This window comes from Bos grunniens, chromosome 21 (genome assembly GCF_055505025.1).
Source record: "Bos grunniens cultivar Pamir isolate PY7600 chromosome 21, Bosgru_T2T1.0, whole genome shotgun sequence".
Classification (NCBI taxonomy): domain Eukaryota; kingdom Metazoa; phylum Chordata; class Mammalia; order Artiodactyla; family Bovidae; genus Bos; species Bos grunniens.
Window position 1 is genome coordinate 47,782,328 of NC_141185.1, and position 24,386 is coordinate 47,806,713.

The 24,386-nt window shown below is 48.0% G+C and overlaps 1 long non-coding RNA gene and 1 pseudogene across 2 annotated transcripts; one reads left to right on the forward strand and one right to left on the reverse strand.

Moving 5' to 3' along the window:
- The first annotated feature begins 3,455 nt into the window (after positions 1-3,455).
- Positions 3,456-16,618, forward strand: LOC147349605 (uncharacterized). Of its 2 annotated transcripts, XR_015150035.1 has the most exons (4): positions 3,456-3,980; positions 7,859-7,943; positions 13,259-13,380; positions 15,561-16,618. It is a non-coding gene; the product is annotated as an uncharacterized LOC147349605 (long non-coding RNA). The 2 variants fall into 2 exon arrangements; XR_015150036.1 differs by lacking the exons at positions 3,456-3,980; positions 7,859-7,943 and adding an exon at positions 10,226-10,393 and having other exon boundaries at positions 15,561-15,979.
- Positions 10,418-11,944, reverse strand: LOC147349606 (kinesin-like protein KIF11 pseudogene; annotated as a pseudogene).
- Positions 16,619-24,386: the final 7,768 nt, after the last annotated feature.

The window sequence follows — 24,386 nt, forward strand, 5'->3', positions numbered from 1 at the left end:
ATCCATGGCATTCTCCAGGCAAGAATATTGGAGTGGGCTGCCATTCCCTTCTCCTGGGGATCATCCTGACCCAGGATCAAACCTGGTCTCCTGCATTGCAGGCAGATTCTTTACCATCTGAGCCATCAGGGAAGCCCAGGAGACCAGACTTGTGTAAATTTACTGTTCTCCTGGCTCTTGGTGGCAAATTCTGAGATCCTCTGGGTTTCTGGCCATCCAAAGGACAGAAGCTGGAAGTCTCTGCTGGAATCAGCTCCATTCCAAAGTTGAGCAAGGAATCTCAGACAGGAGAGAAGGAGGGGAAGGATTCCACCCCTCCACAGACACTTAGTCACAGACCTAGCTGGAGAAGCAGGCAGCACCAAAGTTGTATCATTACAGCAAGCAATTTTCTTTTCTTTTTTGGCTGTGCCACGTGGCACATGGGATCTTAATTCCCTACCAGGGAACTAACCTGTGGCCCCTGCAGTGGAAGCTCGGAGTCTTAACCACTGGGTGTCATTGTTTACTTGCTCAGTTGTGCCCATCTCTTTTGCGACTCCATGGAATGCAGCCCACCAAGCTCCTCTGTCCGAGGTATTCTCCAGGCAAGAATACTGGAATGGGTTGCCATTCCCTTCTCCAGGGGATCTTTCCAACCCAAAGATCAAATCTACATCTCCTGCATTGCAGGTGGGTTCTTTACCACTGAGCCACCTGGGAAGCCCCTTAACTGCAGGACTGCCAAGGAAGCCCCTTTCTTTTGTATTCTCACCTAACTGTGACTACTTAGGCATGTAAAAGCCAAGTTTTCTTTCCCCTTGCAGTGCTTGTTCTTAGACCCTAGATGACCAGGTCAGATTTGTGAGGTTTGGAGTGATGGCCACAGGGGGGCCTGCAGCCTAGGAACCCACCTCTCCCTCTTCCCTAAACAAGGCTGGTGATCTAGGTTTCCTCTCTTGTATCTGCCAAGGGCTTAGGTTGTGAGTCACAGAATCCGACACTGGCTGTTTTAAGCAAAAAAGGAATTTGGGAGAAAGGCTATCAGGATGCTTCAGCCTCTAAATAGCACAATAATAACAGGACTTCTCATGTTGAATAACAAGAAGCGAAGCAACGGGTGCTCCAGGACTGGTTCGGTGGCTCAGAGGGGTCACGTAGTTCCCAGCCCCCAACATGACCCGATGACCCTCACCTCCTTGTACCTGCACCCTTGTGTGATCCCTCTCATGTTAAGTACTGCTGTGATGTGAAGATGACAGGACACTGCAGAAATGTCAGCAGGTGACTTCTAAGCTATGAAGTCACTGTGGTTTCCACCTCGCTCTGTCCCTTGGACAGCTCACTCTGGAGGAAGCCAGCTGAGGTGGGGTGAAAGTGTTACTCAGTCATGTCCAACACTCTGTGACACTGTGGGGTGTAGCCCCCCCAGGCTCCACTGTCCATGGAATTCTTGAGGCAAGAATACTGGAGTGGGTAGCCATTCCCTTTTCCAGGGGATGTTTCAGACCCAAGGATCAAACCAGAGTCTCCTGCATTGCAGGCAGCCTTACCACCTGAGCCTCCAGGGAAGCCCGTGGTGGGATGAAGACTCAGGCGGCTCTAGGAGAGGCCCATGTACAGAGGAACTGGGGCCTCTAACCAACAGCCTAGGAGGGCGCCATCTTAGAAATGCACCCTCCAGACCTGATCAGGCCTTCAAGGGTCTGCAGCCCCAACCAACAGTCTGACCACAACCTCGTGAGAGATCCAGGCCTGAACCACCAGCTTAGCCACACCGAGCTGGGCCTCGGACTGAAATTTTGCATCTAAGCCTCACAATACCCATGCGCTAGTGTTATTGTTTCCCACAAGCAATGGTAAAGAATCTGCTTGCCAGTGCAGGAGACACAAGAGATGTGGGTTCGGTCCCTGGGTTGGGAAGATCTCCTGGAGAAGGAAATGGCAACCTACTCCAGTATTCTTGTCTGGAGAATGCCATGGACAGAGGACCCTGGCAGGCTACAGTCCAGGGGGTCAGACATGACTGAGCACACACACACACACACACACACAAATATGCACACTGTGTATGGGTTTATTTCTGGGCTTTCTATCTTGTTCCATTGATCTGTATTTCTATTTTTGTGCCAATACTACACTCTTTTGATGACTATAGTTTCGCAATATAGCCTGATGTCAGGGAGACTGATTCCTCCAGCTCTGTTTTTCTCTCTTGGTATTGCTTTGGCTATTTGGAGTCTTTTGTGTTTTCATACAAATTAAAAAAAAATGCTATAGTTCTGTAAAAAATGCCATTGGTAATTTGACAGAGATTGAACTGAATTTGATTGCCTTGGGCAGTATAGTCATTTTGACAATACTGATTCTTCCAATCCAAGAAGGCCAGAGGCATCCCAGAAATGGAGCCTTCAGGCTGCTTGGTGGGGGTGGGTGGGGGGGACAGGTCTCAGTGCCAAAGCGGTGACCTCTAGGAGAGCTCAGCTGAGGAATTTACCACAGGGCCTCCACCACTGGTGTTCCTGCCCCTGCAGTGGGCCACAGCCGACCCCCACCTCCAGGAGACCCTCCAAAACCTGCAGGTAGGTCTGGTTCATGCTCTAATGGAGTCACTCCTCTGGCCTGGGCCTCACTGCTCATGAAACCTTGTGTGTGCCCTCAAGAATGGAGTCTGTCTCTCTCAGTCCCGTGGAGCTCCTGCACTCAAACCCAGCTGGCCATCAAAGCCAAATGTTCTTGGGGCTCCTCCCCCCAATGCCAGACCCTCAGGTTGGGAGCCTAACATGGGCTCAGAACTCATTCCTGTGGGAGAACCTCTGCAGGTGTGGGATTTGATTACATCATGAAAGTGCTCCTCCTCCCCTGTAATTAAATTGTCTGTGATCATCATTTCTAATGGTGGTGTATTTTATTGTGCTGTGTGTTTAGTCGCTCAGTCGTTTCTGAATCTTGGTGACCCCATGGACTGTAGCCCTCCAGGCTCCTCTGTCCATGGGATTCTCCATGCAGGAATACTGGAGTGGGTTGCCAATCCATCCTCCAGAAGATCTTCCCAGCCAGGGACCAACCTTCCCAACCCAGGTCTCCCACATTTACCATCTGAGCCACCAGGGAAAGGGATTCTGCCGGGCCAAATTCTGAAACTCATCAGGACAAGGAACTCCTTTCTATGTCTGTTCCATTTACTTCCTTCCTGGAATAGGAATGTCTGTAACTATTATCTTGTGTATTAGGCAGTTAGAATAGGAAACAGGAGTTCCAGAGTGGCGGTGGCTAAAAGACAAGGAAGGGAAAAGCCCGCAAAAATAGAACAAAGGAAGGTCCAAGGACCAGAGTGAGGACCTCAGGTAGAACAAACAACACTCCTGGCCAGCCCAATTTACATAGGGCAGGCCCAGGGGGAGGAAAAAAAACATATAAAAAGAGGAGCCAAAGGGCTCTCTCTCTCTTCCTCCCTCCCTCCCTTCCTCCCTCCCACACACACGGGCACTCTTCTCTTTGCGTCTTTGGGTCGACATGCCCTCACGCCTCGAGGATGGATTTTCCTGCTATTTTCTAAATAAAATAGAGTTGTAACACGGAGCTGTAACATGGATTTGTCTAAGAACTACAACATGGTCCGTTGGAGACCTGAGAGCTATAACACGGTCTGTCCAAGACCCGAGAGCTGTGACACGCCGAGGGCTTTAATGTCCGTCACTCCACATCTTTGTTGTGACGAGATAGAACCCAGGAGCATACACTCGCCTGACATCTATGGTGCCGTGACTCGGATTTAACCTGGCTGAAGCAACCTCAGCAGGGCCGCAAAGAGGCCAAGCACAGCAGGAGCCAACTCAGCGAAAGCTGAAAGCTCCGGCGGTAGAAGCGGAACGCAAAGAAAACCCAGTGCAAGGGAAGTGACAAGAGGCCTATCGTGCTGGAAACCGGAACACCGAAAAACGAACTCAGCAGAAAGCTCACACAGCTCAGTCTCAGATTCCAGAAGACCTCTGGTTAAGGTAGGAGGTCCTCGCTCCTATAGCTGGAGGGACATATGCCTAACAAAATCTTAATTCCTTTACAATCTCTCGTTTCTTGTTTCCTCGAACCAGCCCCCACCCCCACCCCCCCAATTGGAGAACAGGTGGGCGGCAGTGGGCGCAACTGAGGGACTCTGGAGAGGCTGCTCTCTGGTATGTCCCAAAGGCACTATCTGCTGAGCCCCAGTAGCTGTTACCCAAGCCGGTGGGGGTTCTTCTGTCCTTACTCTTCTTTGTGCCAAGGATCAGGCCAATGAAATTGTGAGCACCAGTCAGATATTTAGATTTTCCAGCAGGCTATGAAGGGGATTCCTTGCCACGTTTTTCCCACTGCTTTTTCGTCCTGTCCTTCAGCTCTCTCTCCCGAGACTTGAGCCCGGCCAAAAGCAATAGGTAAGAGGTAGATTGCTTAGGATTCAGAGAGAAGCACACTCTGCAGGATGCAAGCCATGGAATGGGGCCTGGCTAGGTTTTGCAAGCGCGCGTGCCGGGTAAATTCATATGCTAATGAGTGGGAGGATCAGCGCAGCCATTGGGGAACCACCCACTCCTCTGTCTCCTGACAGTGCCTTAGAGCTGTCCTGCCACCTCTGGGTGTGTCTTTTGGTTTATAGATTGGGGATTAAGGTTTACTTGAATTTGACTTGTCGTCTTGGACCCAACTGATTTTCATCAGTTTACATTATGCGCTTGTGCTATGTCATTCTTTCAAAGGTTGTGCTCTGCCCCCTTCCCTCCTGTTTCATGCTCTTTTCCTGAGCCCCGTCCAGACCCATAATGTCGCCTCTACAATCTTCTGGAGGTACAACCAGAAAATAGATGGCCCTTGGGAGGGAAATGCTCTATAATATCCAACCCCTCTAGATATTCAGCCCTTCATCTTCCATGTTTCCTACAACATATGCAGCACCAGCATCTCTCAGTGGACCCGCTAGGGCGGGCGCCAGGCACACAATGCCTGCTAGAAATCCATCAGCTGGCATCCCTTCAAAGGCAACTGGGCTTCCAGGGATAATGTTTGCCACTTTGGGAGTTAGCCCCGCAGTCCGTTTGGGCCCAAACCCTTACCACCCTTCTCCTAAAGTTACAAACAAACCCTTGGATCAAATCTCCACTCCACTTTTATGGAACATCTGGTCTGTTGCCTCTTAACAAGTTTGCTCTTAAGCCAATTACTAACTCATAATCAGGACCCTACCCCCTTGTAGGCAACATTGCTCCACCCAGCCTATTATTAAAATACCTTAATGTCCCTAACAGGGCCAGATAACCCACTCCTTTGTCACTACTTCTGTTATTACCTAAAGTGGGTCTATGACAATGAAATGCTTACCAGGGGAGACACCCTAACCTGGTCTTAAGAAGGACTAGGGGAAGAAATCAGTGACTTACACTCCCTTAGAGTAAGAGGACAAGGCTTATGACTGTTACACTGTTTCCCAGTCTCAGGGCACAGGCTTGGATTGCTTTACATCATGATATCTATTCCCATCTACGGTGGACAAACCAGCAATGAGTTAAGATCACAACCCCTTAATCCTACCCAGCACTGGTCACACTGGAGACCTTGGGGACGCCCAACTCCAGTCCGGGGGTCCCAGGAAGTCGACCTGCCTTGACATGCCTAGGGGTCGGTCTTCGAAAGGTTGTCACACCTCAACCTGCTTTGGGATCCGCCAGTCCAGGGGTCCCAGGAGGTCGTCACGCCTCGACCTGACCAGGGACCCAACTCTTGGGAGGCCGACTTGCCTCGACCTGCCCAGAGATTCGATCTTCAGGAGGCTGTCACGCCTTAGCCTGCCTGGAGATCTGCACTCCGACCGGGGGACACCTGGCTTTCAGGTTGCAACAGTACTGGGTAGGATAAGTGTTAGGTAGGTAGAATAGGGAAAAGGAGTCCAAAATGGCGGTGGCTAAAAGACAAGGAAGGTCCGAGGACCAGAGTGAAGACTTCAGGCAGAACAAACAGAACAAACAGCACTCCTGGCTAAGCCCAATTTGCATAGGGCAGGCCCAGGTGGAGGAAAAAACATATAAAAGGAGGAGCCAAAGCGCTTTCTCACGGACTCTCTCTCCCGCATGCGTGCGCTCTTTTCTTTCTCTCTCTCTCTCTCACTTTCCTGCTGTCTTCTAAATAAAATAGAGCTGTAACACTGATTTGCCTAAGAGCTGTAGCACGGTTTGTCCAAGACCCAAGAGCTGTGACGCGCCGAGGGCTTTAATGTCCGTCGCTCCAAATCTTTGTTGCGACAAGACAAAGAACCGCGTGACAATAAGCTTCAAAAAGACTCACCCCTAAGGAAGTCCACCCATGGAAACTGAAGGAGGCCTATTAGTTTTTTTCTTTTTCTCCCTGTCGTGACTGTCTTTTAGATGGGAAATAACCAATCCACTTCCCGGCAGATGCCCTTGAGATGCATCCTTGATAACTGGAAGCTGTCCGATCCTCTAAGGAGAAGTCGCTTAAAATTCTTTTGTGCCACTGCGTGGCCACAGTATCCACTGGGGGACGAGGAACACTGGCCTGAGGATGGGAGTTTAAATTACAATACTATCCTGCAACTAGAATTATTCTGCAAAAGACAAGGGAAATGGACAGAAACCCCTTATATTTTCTTCCAACTAAGAGATATGAAAGAACTCTGTCTTAAGTATGAGATTGTTGTACACCCTAAAAGTGAGCCCACTAGGCAAATGGTGTTAGGCACAGGCAACCAAGAGAAGGAACTCCCCGCCCCCCCCCCCCCCCACCCCGTAAAGGCTCACCTCCCATACTCCCAAAGAGACTGGAGCCTTCCATAGCTCCCGAGTTGCCTGGTGCTCCTTCCTTGTATCCAAACGTGCCCCCATATCCAGGAGCACCCCCTCCACAAAAGCCAGCTGGAGTATGTCCCTTAGTTGAAACTGGAGGAGAATTTGGACCAACCTGGGTCCATAAGCCCTTCTCCCTCTTAGAACTAAGACAGATCAAACAAGACCTGGGAAGCTATACAGATGACCTAGGCAAATATATAGATACATTCCAACATATTACCTTGGCCTTTGACTTGACGTGGAAGGACATCATGGTCATATTTAGTCAAACTTTATGTGACCCTGAACATACTAGGGTCTTAAAGGAAGCCCGAAGGTGTGCAACAGGACTTCACATGTCAATCGATAAATACCCAGTAGGGGAAACTGCAGTCCCCTCCTCGGACCCTAATTGGAATTATAATGACCCTGAGCACATCTGGGAAAAAGATCATATTCTAATCTATGTGAAGGCAAGACTGAAAGCAGCCCAACAAAAAGTAATTAGCTGTGCCTGGGTCTCAGCAATAACTCAGGAGCCCAATGAGAACCCCATTGCCTTTCTGGAAAGGCTAAAAGAGGCCCTCCAAAAGTTTACCAATCTGGATTTAGACTCTTACGAGGGACAGGTGATTTTAAAGGACAAATTGGTGTCCCAGTGTGCATCAGCTATCAGAATTAAGTTACAACAGTTACACCAGCAGGACCCTGCTGTCTCTTGAGATGAGATGGTCCAGGCCGCCACCATTTATAACAGAGAACAGGAGAAGGAGGCCCAGGCCCAGGAGAGGGAGAGAAGGAAAAAGACAAGGCATGCCCAGATGCTGGCCGCCCTCCAGGGAAGCCCTATGGCAAACCGCGAGTCCTTGAAGGACAAGGCACGAGGCAAAAGCCTAATCTGTAGACAGGCAGAACATTGGGCCAAAGAGTGTCCAAACCATAACAAGTCTCCTAAAATGGCTTGCCACAAATGCCATCAACTGGGACATTGGGCGGTACTCTACCCTGGGGACCCAAGAGCCTCAAGGTCAAGCGCCAAGCCTTCCCTCACAATGGTTCAACAGGACTGAAGCGACCCGCTCCAGCCAGCCCGCCTGTCACAGATAACCATCACGGGGCTGAAGCCAAGGGTGCAACTGGATGTGGCAGGTAGGTCTGAGAATTTCTTTGTTGACACGGGGGCTACCTACTCTGTCTTGATCTCCTAATCTGGAGATTAGCCTGTACCATTTTGGGTGCTACAGGAAAAACAACTACTAAAAGATTCACTCAAGCACTTCTTTGTTGCTGGGATGGACAAATATTTTCCCACCGGTTTCTGATGGTCCCTGAGTGTCCTACTCCCTTATTGGGAAGAGATACACTCACTAAACTGGGGAAAAGACTTGTGATGGGAAGCTTTTCAGCCCCTAGAGCCCTACAGCTTCTGATTACTACTGAAGAACCCATTACACCTTCTCCAATAGAGAGGGACCAAAAACTATGGGAAGACAAAATTAACCCCCATGTGTGGGACCAGGGGATTCCTGGACGAGCCCACCAAGCTGAACTGGTCATCGTTGTTCTCTGAGATCCCACTCGGTTTCCTAACCGGAAACAGTATCCTCTCAAAAGAGAGGCTCAGGAGGGACTACAGCCTTTAATAAATAAATTCCTTGCTTGTGGGCTATTGGCCCCACCAGTTCGCCATGTAACACCCCAATCCTCTCAGTAAAGAAAAAGGATGGAACCTGGCGAATGGTTCAAGATCTCTGGATCATAAATGAAGCTGTAGTCTCCCTCCATCCCACAGTACCCAATCCCTATGTAATTTTGGGAGAAATCCCACCCAGTGCCAAGTGGTTTACAGTCTTGGATCTCAAAGATGCATTTTTTTGCATTAGTTCAGTTCAGTTCAATTGCTCAGTCATATCTGACTCTTTGCGACCTCATGGATCGCAGCATGCCAGGCCTCCCTGTCCATCACCAACTCCCAGAGTTCACCCAAAGTCATGTGCATCGAGTCAATGATGCCATCCAGCCATCTCATCCTCTGTCATCCCCTTTTCCTCCTGCCCCCAACCCCTCCCAGCATCAGGATCTTTTCCAATGAGTCAACTCTTCACATGAGGTGGCCAAAGTATTGGAGTTTCAGCTTCAGCATCAGTCCTTCCAATGAACACCCAGGACAGGTCTCCTTTAGGATGGACCGGTTGGATCTCCTTGCAGTCCAAGGGACTCTCAAGAGTCTTCTCCAACACCACAGTACAAAAGCATCAATTCTTCGGCACTCAGCTTTCTTCACAGTCCAACTCTCACATCCATACATGACCACATAGCCTTGACTAGACAGACCTTTGTTGGCAAAGTAATGTCTCTGCTTTTCAATATGCTATCTAGGTTGGTCATAACTTTCCTTCCAAGGAGTAAGCGTCTTTTAATTTCATGGCTGCAATCTCCATCTACAGTGATTTTGGAGCCGAGAAAAATTAAGTCTGACACTGTTTCCCCATCTATTTCCCATGAAGTGATGGGACCAGATGCCATGATTTTAATTTTCTGAATGTTGAGCTTTAAGCCAACTTTTTCACTCTCCTCTTTCACTTTCTTTCTTTTCTTTTTTTTTTTAGCACAGTCCCATGATTCTTTATTTCCTGGGTCTGCGACCCACATCTAATCTGGTCGAGTAACCGTAAACATTGCCAAAACGCCCAGAGTACGCCTACGGAAGCCGGCGGTCACTGAGCACCAGAGGAGCCGGGTAGTGTTGCCTGCAGGGAGTTGTAGGCTGACGGCCACAGGCGTTTGCGCAACCTCCTTGAGAGGACTGTGGGATGCTGTGCCATGTAGATTGAGCCTGCAACAGCTACTGCAGGACCGTGGTCGGAAAACACAAATCTGACCTTGCTTTCTTGCTTGGAATCATTTGGCGAGGATGAGTTCTCATCACTCAAAGGATAAATTCATAGTCCCAAAGTAACATTGTGTCTTTTTCATCATGATTTAGTACCCGTGGTAGCCTTAACATTTCCTAATTATTCTTCAAGACGATTCTGGATGCTTCCTCCGAGAAAGGGACTTGCTTTGGACTTCTCTTTTCTGTGCTTCCACAGCACTATCTTACAATTCTCTAATATCATATACAATCACGGCTAGGTTTCCCGAGCGCTTACATGGTCGTTCTAGCCTAAACTATTTACCCTCACCAGCTCAGTAATTTTCACACAACAGTTTGAGACAGTTGCTGTCAGTCCCATTCTGCAGATGAGGAAACTCTGGCCTAGAGACGTTCGTTCACTACTCAGGGACAGTCTCCCACTAGACTACGAGTTCCAGGCTGGCACCGAAAGACCAGATATTTGCTTTTCCGCGGGCCACGCCCTGGGGCAGGGTCTGGTGACGACACTGCGTCCCATGGTGCTTTGCCCGCCAGCGCTGCCATTGGCCTGGCCAGTCGGCTCCCTTCCAAAAGTGAGGCGCCCTGTGGTTGCCTGGCCCCCCGGGCCCAGACGGAGACCAGGTCTGCGACTGGAAGGCTCTGGCCAGTGCGGGGAAGACGCTACGGTCAGTCACGGTTCCTGGGCGACAGCGACCTCCGCAGGCACGCCAGCACCCGCCAGGTGAGGAGGGCACCCAGGTCCGCGTCAGCTGTCGAGCCGCTCCACGCCCCTTGGTGCCCGAGTCCGCGAGCCGGCCCTCCCAGGGGATAGTCACCGCGTCCCAGCAGAACCCATCCGCGAAGAAGAAAGACCAAAAGGGAAGAACATCCGGGTGGTGGTGAGATGCAGGCAGGGCGAGCTTGCAGGGTTCCGAGCCCTGGGCTTTGCTGCAGGGCTTCTTCCTGTGCTGTCCGAGGAGAGGGATTTTGTCTGCAATTTTCTGAAGGAACCAGACCTTCCTGTTTCATAGTTCCCTGCGTTCTAAAATTTTCTTCAGAAATGTACACTCCATTTTTTTCACGAGTTGCAGCAAGATCCCGTTTCAGACACTCTAACTCTTCTGTATATTCCTTAATCAGAGCTTTCTTGGTGAGTTTCTGGTTAATTGAGTATGAGTTTCTGGTTAATTGAGGCTTATTGAGTATGTTCTTTGCTCTATGAGAGCAATGTACTCAGAGTTTCCAATGTACTCAGAGTTTCCTCCAGATTGAGAGATGCAGGAGAAACTTTTGCAATGATAAGATGTTCTTGTACGTCCCCCAAGAGAGTCCTGGAGGATTCTAGTCAGGTTAGATTCTCGATAAGGAACATGAGGTGTTCTTTCTACAAGAGCAGTAATAACCCTTCCCAGAGTCAACAGGGACTGACTGATATTTCCAGCTTCCCGAGCTCTCTTGTCGACTGCTCCAGAACGGCCAATGTTCTTCTCACTGCCTGCAAGATCAACCAAGTTCAACTTTCCAATTTTAACAAGCTCCTCTCCATCAACTGTGGTTTCTTTCATAGGTATTGTAACAGAGAAAACTGAGTGGGATCGACTAGAGCAGGCGTTCATCAAAGTTGCTCGGCTGTCTTTTTGCTGCCCCCTTCTCCAAAATTTGATAGACTTCATCCTTGTTGTGTACTGTAATTTCTTCTAAACCTTTGATTATCACTCCCCTCTTGTTATGGGGATCATCAAACATCTGCAGCCTCTCAGAAACATCAGAAGATGGATTAAGGAGATCAAAGAGCTCTTCATTATAGATTTCCAATAGCGACACTTTCACTGAAAATTCAGTACCATTATCAGTAAGTTTCTCAAAGATGTGATGAAGAGTACGTGGAATTATACCAGCCAAAGGATCCTCCTCCCAAGTATACTCTTCATTAGGGAGCTTTCACCTTCCATTGTAAAGGTTTTGCCTGTGCCGGTTTGGCCATATGCAAAAATAGTGCAATTATAGCCCATAATAACTTCATCCAGAACTGGACAAACAACACTTTTGTAAACGTCAATTTGTTTAGTATTTGCTCCAAAAATCATATCAAAAGTGTATGTTTTCCTTGAGCTTTTGTCCACCAGTCCTCCAGTTCGAACACTAACTTCCTTCCGCACATGAGCACATTCTACTACCGAAAGGGCATTAGCTTTCTGCTCTGTCAAATTAAATGGTCTGCATCTCACCACCACCTGGACGCTCCTCCCCGCTTCATCCCTACCCCCGCAGATGAATTCGGCTGAGACGCCATGACCGTCCCCCAAGAAGGCCGGGCCACGGACCCAGGCGCCGTGGGGCGCGGAGCGGTCAGGCGCAGACCGGGCGCCTGCGGAAATCGCCATCGCCCAGGAACCGCGACTGACCGCCACGTCCGCCTCGCACCAACCTGAGCCCTCCAGCCACAAACCCAGCCCCCGCTCCAAGCCCAGGAAACCGAGCAACCACTCTCAAAAAGGAGCCGACTGGCTGGGCAAACGGTAGCACCGACCCTCTTTCACTTTCATCAAGAGGCTTCTTAGTTCCTCTTCACTTTCTGCCATAAGGGTGGTGTCATCTGTATATGTGAGGTTATTGATATTATCCCAATATCTTTTTGCCTTTGAGTGGGAGGCCCCAGGAGAAAAACACCAACAGATGACTTGGACAGTATTACCTCAGGGGTTTGGAGATAACCCCAACTTGTTTGGACAGGCCCTCAGCCGGGATCTCCTAGATTTGGACCTGGGAAATATTACGTAGATGACCTACTAATCTGCTCTCCAGATGAGAAAAATGCCCAAAAACATGCAATTCAGGTTCTAAACTTTTTGGCAGAAAGGGGATATAAAGTCTCCCACGCTAAGGAACAGATGGTTGGGACAAAGGAGTTCAGATTACACACGGGTCCAGGAGGCTGTCCTCTGATCGGGTACAAGGAATCCTCCAGTTGTCCTCTCCCACGACTCGAAAACAATTGCGAGGTTTCCTGGGGCTAACTGGGTATTGTAGAATCTGGATACCCAACTATGGTCTAATTGCCCAACCCTTATATGAAAGCTTAAACAGATGGGTTGATTCAATCCCACTGATGTGGTGAACTCCTCAAAAGAAGGCAGAGGCTACAATAAAACAGGCCTTAACTCGGGCACCTGCCTTGAGGTTGCCAGACCCAGAAAAAGCATTCCAACTTTGTCCATGAAAGAGAGGGAATAGCCTTGGGAGTGTTAACTCAAAGGTTGGGATCTGAGCCCCAGCCTGTAGCTTACTTATCCAAGAGGCTCGATCCAACTGCCCAAGGCTGCCCTCCCCATCCCCCCCCCAACCCCCTGCCTTCTAAATCTTGCAGCTATTGCAATCATGATAGAAGATGCTTTAAAACTCTCCTTTGGGGGCAAACTAACTATTTTTACCAGCCACCAAGTAAAACAACTCCTAAATGGGAGAGGACATCTGATCAAAGAATCCTCAGATATCAAGTAATGCTGATGGAAAATCCGGGCCTCACTATATCCCCGTGTGAGGTTCTTAACCCAGCCACCCTCCTGCCAACCCTCTGAGGGCTCTCTCCCCTTTCACTCTTGTCTAGAAACCTTGGACCACTGAACAAAACCCCAAGAGGGATTATCGGAAGATCCTCTGACCAATCCTGAGGAAATCTGGTACACTGATAGAAGCAGCTTTGTCTTGGATAGAAAAAGAAGAGCCCAGGTATGCAGTAGTCTCCAATTTTGAGATCATAGAGGCTAAGCCTCTGCCACCAGGTACTTCAGCCCAATCACCTGAGCTCATAGCCCTGACTCAAGCTTTAGAGCTGGGAAAAGGAAAAAGAGGAGCCATTTACACTGACTCCAAGTCTGCCTTTCTGGTGCTACATGCACATGCCGCCACGTGGAAAGAAAGGGGCCACTTGACCACCTGAGGGTCCCCAATCAAATATGGTGATCAAATTCCTAGATTCTTGGAGGCAGTCCATATGCCCACTGAGGTTTCAGTCTCCCACTGTAAAGGATGCCGAAAAGGGAGCACAGAAATGGCACGACGGAACCAAGCAGCTGATCAGGCAGCTAAGAGAGCAACATTACAGAACAATGACCTAATAGGGCTTGCCACCCTAGTTCCACAGACTAATTTGCCAGAAACTCCTTCATATACTGAAGGTGAGACTCTTAAAGCTAAGAGTGGGGGCTTTCAAGAAGATCATATGGGGTGGTTCCAAAAGGAGGGACTCCCTTTTCTGCCTGGGAACCTCCAATAGAAGTTGGTTAACTCCTTACATGCCACCACTCATTTAGGGGAAAAGGCCCTCCAAAGATTACTAGAAAGATTCTTCAGAGGAACAGGCCTCCAAACAACTATAAGGAAAGTTGTCTCCTCTTGTCCCACTTGCCAATTAAACAACCCCCAAGGAGCTCGAAGACCCCAGCTGGCCCAGCCCGTCCAACGACATGGGGCCTACCCAGGAGAGGACTGGCAGATGGACTTCACCCAGATGCCAGTTTCTCAAGGGTATAAATACCAATTAGTCATGATAGATACATTCACAGGATGGATTGAAGGCTTTTCCACCTGGACTGAGAAGGCTGAGGAGGTGGTAAAAAAAACTGCTCCATGAAATCATTCCAAGATTTGGTCTTCCCAGGTCATTACAAAGTGACAATGGGACATCATTTACTTCTAAGGTCACCCAAGGAGTCTCTAAAGAATTGGGCATTCCTTATTATCTCCATTGTGCCTGGAGGCCTCAGGAGGTCTTCAGGAAAAGTAGAAAGAGCCAACCAATTCTTAAAATCAGCGATAACGAGGAGACCTCCGCACCTGTATTGCCCCTAAGGAACAGGTTGGTCTTAGTCCTTATGAGATGCTATATGGGAGAGCTTTTGTTTATGTCAATGACCTCTTCCTAGATTCAGAGATTCAGACCCTCCAGTCTTATACCATGGCCATTGGGCAATTCCAACAGGATATACGCTTGTGGGGTATGAACCAGGACCCAAAAGATTCTAAGGGGTCACCACTATATGCTCCAGGGACTCAAGTCCTAATTAAAGTCTGGAAAGATGGGTCCCCAAAGGCTCAATTCCAGCCCACATGGAAGGGCCCCTACCCTGTAATACTTTCTACCCCCACAGCAGTCAAGGTACCAGGACATGACTCCTGGATTCACTGCTCACTAGTAAAGCCATGGAAGAAAACAGAAGAGGACACTCAATACACCTGTGAGCCCTGGGAGAGCTCAGATACCTATTCAGGACTACAGATGAGTGCCATTCTAGTGAACACCCCCAAAATCTGGTTTCTGGGGATAAGATTTCTCAGGATAGCTCTATAGAGCCAACACAGCTTGGCAGGGATTGTACTCCAAAACAGACAGGAGATAGATACTCTGATCCCTGAACAGGGAGGGACTTGAGCCATCCTGGCGATGGGAATTTGGAGTTGGCTAATGCGATTCATGGGGTCGCAAAGAGTCGGACACAACTGAGCGACTGAACTGAACTGAACTGAATGCCCCTACTAGTCCTTGTTATCAGAGAAGGCAATGGCAGCCCACTCCAGTACTCTTGCCTGGAGAATCCCACGGATGGAGGAGCCTGGTGGGCTGCAGTCCATGGGGTCGCTAAGAGTCGCACACAACTGAGCGACTTCACTTTCACTTTTCACTTTCATGCATTGGAGAAGGAAATGGCAACCCACTCCAGTGTTCTTGCCTGGAGAATCCCAGGGACGGGGGAGCCTGGTGGTCTGCCGTCTATGGAGTTGCATAGAGTCAGACACATCTGAAGCGACTTAGCAGCAGCAGCAGCAGCAGTCCCTGTTATACCATATTGATGCTGCTTATGATTGCTCCATGTATTATCAGTTGTCTAACCCGTTTTGTCTCTGCCCAGGTCAACAAGCTACAACATGCAGTGCCAGCTCAACAAAGATATAAAACTACAGCCGACCACGGAAAATATCACTCACCCTTAGATGGACACCGCTATAAGGACTCTGAGACTTGTGACTAGCCGAGGGGGAGGCCCAATACCCCTTGCCATCCCAGTTCAGCAGGAAGTAGCCAGAAAGACCTCAACGCCCCTATTCCCAAATAATTGGGCCTCCCATCTCTTAAGGGGGGAATGTTAGGTAGGTAGAATAGGAAACAGAGTCCAGAATGGTGGTGTCTAAAAGACGAGGACGGGAAAAACCCACGAAAATAGAACAAAGGAAGGTCCGAGGACTGGAGTGAGGACCTCAGGTAGAACAACACTCCTGGCCAGCCCAATTTACATAGGGCAGGCCCGTGGGGAGGAAAAAACATATAAAAAGAGAAGCCAAAGGGCTCGCTCTCACTCTCTCTCTCCCTCCACCACCCCTCCCCAGCCCCGCCCCGACACACTGGGGCGCTCTTTTTGTGTCTTTGGGTCGACACGCCCTCACGCGTCAAGGATGGATTTTTCTGCTATTTTTTAAATAACACAGAGCTGTAACATGGAGCTGCAACACTGATTTGTCTAAGAGCTATAACACGGTCCGTTCGCGACCTGAGAGCTATAACACGGTCTGTCCAAGACCCGAGAGCTGTGACACGCCGAAGGCTTTAATGTCCGTCACTCCACATCTTTGTTGTGATGAGACGGAACCGAGGAGCATACACTCGCCTGACAATAAGCCTATCCCATTGCTGTATTTTGGAAGCAAGGGCCCTGTTGATGTCATGGTTCACTGATTCACAGATGTAAAGGAATTTTGCCCTAAGGTTTGACCTGTTGCTGATTTAGATGATCTAGATTTTATTGTTGAGTGTTCTGCAATTCACACTCATAATTTTCCACTGTTATTATTTAACATAAATTCTGAGACAAACTATGACACTTTTAGGCTCCTGATATACGCTGCCTTCCAATCTCTGGTCACACCTGTTTCATAATGAGTTTCTATAAATGACAGTACTTAAAACACTTTATCTAATTTGATACTTCTGTGCAGAAATGACACAGAGGCTGACAAACCAGATGTGTGTATGTGCTCAGTCATGTCTGACTCTTTTGAGACCCCATGAACTCCTCTGTGCATGGGATTTTCCAGGCAAGAATACTGGAGTGGGCCGTTCATCTCTTGCAGTCTTGACCACACATGGGCTGCATGGGCACAGCTCTCCTGTCTCAGGAACAGCCTTGACTCCGCTTCTCCACTTCCAACCAGGGACACGGTGCCCCGCCCAAATGCTCATTACCCTGTCCAGCCACACCTACTCTAACCACTCAGAGTGCAGAGTCTCCTCTCCTCTCTCTGGGCTCCAAGGAGATCAGTGTCCAAACAGCCGGCTGAGAAGCTGCGCTGTGACCTCCTGCAGTTCCCTCCTCCTTCTCCCTTTCTGCCACTCAGCAAACATTCGCTGAGCACCTGGGGCAGGTCAGGCTCTACAGCAGGCATCGGCATCGGGGATGTGAAGACGACTGAGGCTCCTGCCTCCAAATGGAGATCCTAATTTCCCCCCAATACCGAAGGACCCTCCACGATCCCACCTCCTTCCCACACTGACCTTTTGTACCAGTCAGAACGTCGCCCCGCTCTTTCTAGAACACAGTCAGCACTCTCCCTCTTACGTCTAGATCACTTTTCCTCTGCACCCATCCCCTCCCTCCAGTCCACCTCTCCCTGTCTGGAACTTGCCTCGCTCCCCTGCCCTCCTCCCCAGTAACGGTCATTTTCGACCACGTGCTGTGTGCCCCTGCTGTCCATATGCCCCTCTTCTTTTCAGGTTAAAGCCTGATCACTCCCTGGGCGCCCCGGGGAACTGTCCCAGCACGTGCCTCAGACTCCTGGAGCTGGCTGTCTGGGCTTGAGTGCCAGCTGACCGCTTCCTAGCTAGTTTTTCTAAAAGCATCTCTCTTTGACAACACACACAAGGCTTGGAGGGAGCAATTCTATTGTTTGTGGCCGAGGCTGCCAATAAACAAACAAGAAGGCTGCCAATAAACAAGAGGCATTCCCAGGTGTCTCTGGAGAAGACAGATTGACTCTTCAGTGAAAAGAACAAAATCCTTCTGAGTCATTGCAACATACAATAAAAAATACCAAGGTTTCAAAAACGTACTCCATGTTCGCCAACCCAAAGCCTTTAGTTCCATCACATGTTTTCATGCTCACAACCCTGTATGCTGATGCTCATCTTCAAGTTTCAGCAGACAGTCTGCTCACAACACTCACGGAGAGTCACAGGCCCCTCCAGGGCCGAACGTGTGAGTCTAGAACCAGGTGGCTGGGGCTCTCATGAGCTGCTGACTCTCCTCATGTATTCGCTGTCCCTTCCATTTTTCAGCTTTTCTCCTTGATAATCCAGTCCCTACACACCCCAACATAATTTTAGTTTTAACATTTTTAGGTGTTTGTATTATACTATTATTACACTCTTTTCTTTTCTTTTCTTTTTTGCCACACTGTGCAGCTTGTGGGATTTAATTCTGGATCAGGAATCAAACCTGTGCCCTTAGCAGTGAGAGCTACCTTGTTTCTACCATCCTTTGGGGGATATTCTTCTGAGTGTGTTAATGCTGCAGAATTACTGTTTTTTTCATCACTGCCTGCAGGTCAGAATCTCAGAGTCGAGTAGCTCTGATTCTCTTCCTCTTTCTGAGGCCTTGATAAAACCTTAAAATAAAACCTTAAATCCTTACCCAGGGAATTCCCTACACTCCATTTTTACAGTTATGCATAATCATGATGGAGTTATATAGTGTACTATGATTTCCATCCTTGCAAAATGCTTTGGTTTTCCCTTGAGTAAATAATTGACTTTTGTCTGTCTACTCGCTTACTTATATGGGATCCCAGACTTTGATCTATCCTGACCTCTCTCAAGAGGCTGAGACGTCCCTAGGGCATTTCTTAGGGGTGCTGTCACTTTCATTTGTTTGTAAGTGTCCCTCCAAAACCTCGTGACCTGCTCCAGCATGGCTGAGTTGTCCTCTGCACTCAGCTTGGACAGCTGAAGTGAAAATACTTTCCCACCCCTGTACTAAACATTCCCAGGACCAGGCAAATTAACTCACCGCTGGGCTTCCCCAGTGGCTCAGCTGCCACATTTCCAGACTGAAGTCAGTTCCCAGACCCAGAGGCCTTTGATGAACGGGCAGGCCTGGTGTCCTGAGGAAGAGACCTGCAACACTGCTGCAAATACAGGCTATCTACATCTTCCTGACTCCTCCCCAGAGGGGCTCTGGAAGGTCACGTATGCCCTGGAAAAAAGGAAATGCCAAGACCTTTGGAGATGGCTGGACGTTATCTCCGAAGTGACGTGCTTTCCTAGGGAATGTTCAGAAAACCTTTAGGAAGCCAAAGGGCTTCCCTGGTGGCTCAGGTGGTAAAGGATATATGCCTGCAGTGCTGGAGATGTGAGTTCGATCCCTGGGTTGGGAAGATCCCCAACAATATGGGGAGATTCCAGTGCAGACACGACTGGGCAGCTGAACACACCCAAGGGCTTGTGTCCCGCTGCCTCTTCCCCCTAAAGCTTCACTTCACTCTTTACCCCCCGACTCATCCCTACCTCGCCCACAGAACCCTACTGAGATGCCTAAAGAGGCTCCTCTCGCAGGAAAGAGGATTGATCTGGGGACCCCAGCACCAAGAGACCTGGAGTCTAGGTTACTTTTTAAAACTCAAGGCCAGCAGGTCGGGCAACCATCCTTTGGTTGAGCTAGGATGTCTGGTCGCAGCCAGACAGCACAGGTTAAGAGGGGGCTCAATTCAAGACAGTCAGCATGGCTGTTCAGTCCCACTCCAGGCCAGTCACGGGATCCAAGGCTGCCCAGTCTCCAGGGATGGGAGAGCAGCCCAAGTCAGGGAGGTGGGAGGAAACTAACTATGCTTTGGCTTTCTTTGTTTTCCTTTAATCTAATGGTGATGCTATGTGGGAATATAGTTGATTTGCCATTTGGTGCCTGCGGTCATTATACAGCCGCCTGATTCAGTAAGACATATATTAACATATGTCATATCTGTTCTTTTTTGGATTGTTTTGCCCTAGAGGTTATTGCAGAATTTCAAACATAGTTCCCTGTGTTTGTGCAGCATCTGCTAGATACACAGATTTCTGTGTAAATGTGGAAGAATGAAAGAAGGAGATAATCCTTGTGGACTACCTATTACAGATACAGCTTTTTGGGTATATCTTAGTATCAGCCTCCCAATTCATCCCTGGCTTTTCCCTTTTTTTGGGAAAACTTTGTGTTTTAATTCTCAGAGTCTCTTCTTGTGTTGTAAATTACTTACCCTGTATTTCTTTTTAAAATTTTGCCTAGAAGAGACATCATCTTCTAGTTTCTTCGTCTATTGCTAACTTTACTTAAGTGTACGATCCTCCAAATTCCATCCTTGTGGGGACCATTGGCAGAATTTCATAATTTCAGTGGTGGTCTTTCATGTCTCAGTAAAGCCCATTGTGTATAAGTACCACATTTCTTTAAGATTTAATCTGTTCATGGACGATTTTTGGGGTTAGTATCTTGGCTGTTGAAGTCGCACTGCAGTGAATGTTGGCTTGCACGTGTCATTTTGAATGATGGCTTTTCTGTAATATAGGCCCAGCTGTGGGTATGAAAATCCTAGGCTTAGCTCTCTCGAAATTTTCTTTCTGGCCTATTGAGGCTATCCTTTCTAGGGACTGTTGCCAATGTCCATTCCCACGGAACCTCTGTGTGTGTGGGGGGGGGGGGGGTTCCATCACCTCTCAGCTCTCTCCACCATTTACTGTTTGCAGATAGGATGGCTCTCTGTCAGATGCGATTTGGTTTCTTGTTGTCATTTTAACTGACATTCCTCCTGTAATAACTAGGGAATTTGAGCATCTTGTTTTGTGGCTGTTTGGTTTTTGGCTTTTTCTTTTTTTTCCCTTGAAAGATGAGGGAAAATTTGCCTGTTTCAATTGACTTCTCATAAGTCGGTTGTGTTTGGAATTTATTTTTGCAATACCCACCACAGGACCTTTCCTGAGGGCAACGCCATTAGCAGCCCCACAAGCCTTGTGAATTGGAGGTGCCCTTAGCTCTGGATGGCATCACCGACTCGATGGACGTGAGTGTGAGTGAACTCCGGGAGTTGGGGATGGACAGGGAGGCCTGGCGTGCTGCAATTAAGGACACGACTGAGCGACTGAACTGAACGGAACTTAGCTCTGGTGGTCAAGTTGTAGTTATAGGACCTGTCCACAAGGCGGCAGCACTTCTCGATTCCCGACTCTGGTTTGTGTCTTGGCAACCAGAAGTACCACTGCAGTGAACGCTGTCATGCATGTGTCATTTTGAGTGATGATTTTTCGTAATATAGACCCAGGTATGCAGCCATGAAATTAAAAGACTTTTACTCCTTGGAAGGAAAGTTATAACCAACCTAGATAGCATATTCAAAAGGAGAGACATTACTTTGCCAACGAAGGTCTGTCTAGTCAAGGCTATGGTTTTTCCAGTAGTCATGTAGGGGTGTGAGAGTTGGACTATAAAGATAGCTGAGCGCCGAAGAATTGATGTTTTTGAATTGTGGTGTTGGAGAAGACTATTGAGAGTCCCTTGGACTGCAAGGAGATCCAACCAGTCCATCCTAAAGGTGATCAGTCCCGGGTGTTCATTGGAAGGATTGATGCTGAAGCTGAGACTCCAGTACTTTGGCCACCTGATGCGAAGAGTTGACTCATTGGAAAAGACTCTGATGCTGGGAAAGTTTGAGGGTGGGAGGAGAACGGGACGACAGAGGATGAGATGGTTGGATGGCATCACCAACTCGATGGACATGAGTTTGGGTGGACTCCGGGAGTTGGTGATGGACCAGGAGCCCTGGCTTGCTGCAGTCCATGGGGTCGCAAAGAGTCGGACACAACTGAGACCGAACTGAACTGAAGCGCTGGTGGTCAAGTTGTAGGTACAGGAAATGTCCACAAGGCGGCAGCACTTCTTCATGTCCAACTCTGGTTCCACCTGCTACCAGAGCCTCAGGGAAAGTCAGCTTCTTGGGCTGTGAATTAAGAGTGAAATGTGCCTGAGCAAACACCTGAGGGCTTGAATCCCACTACTTCTTCCCTCTGAAGCTTCACCCCTCCCTGCTAGACTGTTCTGCACCTGGGACAGCGCTCCCTGCTGTGGTCCTAGTAAGTGTCACTCTCAGGAAGGAGGCTGCAACTGGGTACCCCAACGCCTGGTGGTGCCTTTACCCTGGTCCTCAAGGCCAGAGGGTCAGGCCACCATCTTTGGGGTGCACTAGGGACTCTGGTCCCAGCCAGAGAAAAGCAGGCAGCACAGGTTTAAGGGGAGCCTGTATGAAGGACACCATTCACCTTGACTCCACATGAGTCCAGCCCTGGGTCTCGTGCCTCCTCAGGCTCCAGGGATCGGATAGCATCTCAAGTCAAGGAGGTTGGAGGGAATTTCTTTTCTTTCCTTTTCTTTTCTTTCATCTCATGCCGATGCTATGTTGAAGTCTAGTCAGTTGCAGTTTTGTGCTTGTCCTCAGTATACAATGGACTGATTCAGTTATGACATATACATACAGTTTTTGTTACTTTCTATTGATTCTTTTGCCAAGAGGTTATTGAACAAGGTCGAGTAAAGTTCTCTGTGCCGAACATCAGTTCCCTGTGGAGTAACTATTCAGTTCAGTTGCTTAGTCATGTCCAACTCTTTGTGACCCCATGGACTGCAGTACCCAGGTTTCCCTGTCCATCACCAACACATGGAGCTCGCTCACGTCCATCACGTCCATCGAGTCAGTGATGCCACCCAACCATCTCATCCTCTGTCGTCCCCTTCTCCTCATGCCTTCAATCTTTCCCAGCATCAGGGTCTTTTCCAATGAGTCAGCTCTTTGCATCAGGTGGCCAAAGTATTGGAGTCTCAGCTGCAGCATCAGTCCTTCCAATGAATATTCAGAACTGATTTCTTTTAGGATTTACTGGTTTGATCTTCTTGCAGTCCAAGGAACTCTCAGCAGTCTTTTCCAACACCACAGTTTAAAAGCATCAGTTCTTTGAATCTCAGCTTTTTTTATAGTCCAATGTTCACATCCATACATGACTACTGGAAAAACTATAGCTTTGACTAGACAGACCTATGTTGGCAAATTAATGTCTCTGCTTTTTAATATGCTGTCTAGGTTGGTCATAGCTTTTCTTCCAAGGAGCAAGTGTCTTTTAATTTCATGGCTGCAGTCACCATTTGCAGTGATTTTGGAGCCAAAGAAAGTCTGTCACCATTTCCATTTTTTCCCCATCTATTTGCCACGAAGTAATAGGACTGGATGCCACAATCTTCATTTTTTTAATGTTGAATTTTAAGCCAGCTTTTTCATTCTCCTCTTTCACCTTCATGAAGAGGCTCTTTAGTTCCTCTTCACTTTCTGCCATGGTGGTATCATCTACTTATCTGAGGTTATTGATATTTCTCCCAGCAGTCTTGGTTCCAATTTGTGCTTCATCCAGTCCAGTATTTTGCATGATGTACTCTGCATATAAGTTAAATAAGCAGGGTGACAATATATAGCCTCGATGTAGTCCTTTCCCAATTTTGAACCATTCCATGTTGCCATGTACTGTTCTGAATATTTCTTCTTGACCTGCATACAGATTTCTCAGGAGGCAGGTAAGGTGGTCTGGTACTCCCATCTCTTTAAGAATTTTCTACAGTTTGTTGTGATCAACACAGTCAAAGGCTTTAAATTATCAGTGAAACAGAAGTAGATGTTTTTCTGTAAGTCTCTTGCTTTTCCTATGATCCAACGGATGTTGGCAATTTGATCTCTGGTTCCTCTGCCTTTTCTAAATCCACCTTGAACATCTGGAAGTTCTTGGTTCACATACTGTTGAAGCCTACCTTGGAGAATTTTGAGCATTACTTTGCTGGTGTGTGAGATAAGTGCAATTGTGTGGTAGTTTGAACATTCTTTGGCATTGCCTTTCTTTGGGATTGGAATGAAAACTGACCTTTTCCAGTCCTGTGGCCACTGCTCAGTTTTCCAGATTTGCTGGCATACTGAGTGTAGCACTTTAATAGAATCATCTTTTAGGATTTGAAATAGCTCAGCTGGAATTCCATCACCTCTACTAGCTTTATTCATTGTGATGCTTCCTAACGCCCACTTGACTTTGCATTCCAGGATGTCTGACTAGGTGAGTGATCACAGCATTGTGATTATCTGGGTCACTAAGATCTTTTTTTGCACAGTTCTTCTGTGTATTCTTGCCACCTCTTAATATCTTCTTCTTCTGTTAGGTCCATACTGTTTCTGTCCTTTATTGTGCCCATCTTTGCAAGAAATGTTCCCTTGGTATCTCTAATTTTCTTAAAGCAATCTCTAGTCTTTCCCATTCTATTGTTTTCCTCTATTTCTTTGCATTGATCACTGAGGAAGGCTTTCTTTTTTTTTCTTCTTCTTCAAATATTTGCATTATTTAATTTATTTTTTAATATAAGTTTATTTATTTTAATTGGAGGCTAATTACTTTACAATATTGTATTGGTTTTGCTATCTCTCCTTGCTATTCTTCGGAACTCTGCATTCAAATGGGTATATCTTTCCTTTTATTCCTTTGCCTTTTGCTTCTTTCCTCAGCTATTTGTGAGGCCTTCTCAGACAACCATTTTGTCCTTTTGCATTTCTTTTTCTTGGGGATGGTCTTGATCATGGCCTTCTGTACAATGTCATGAACCTCTGTCCATAGTTCTTCAGGCACTCTGTCTATCAGA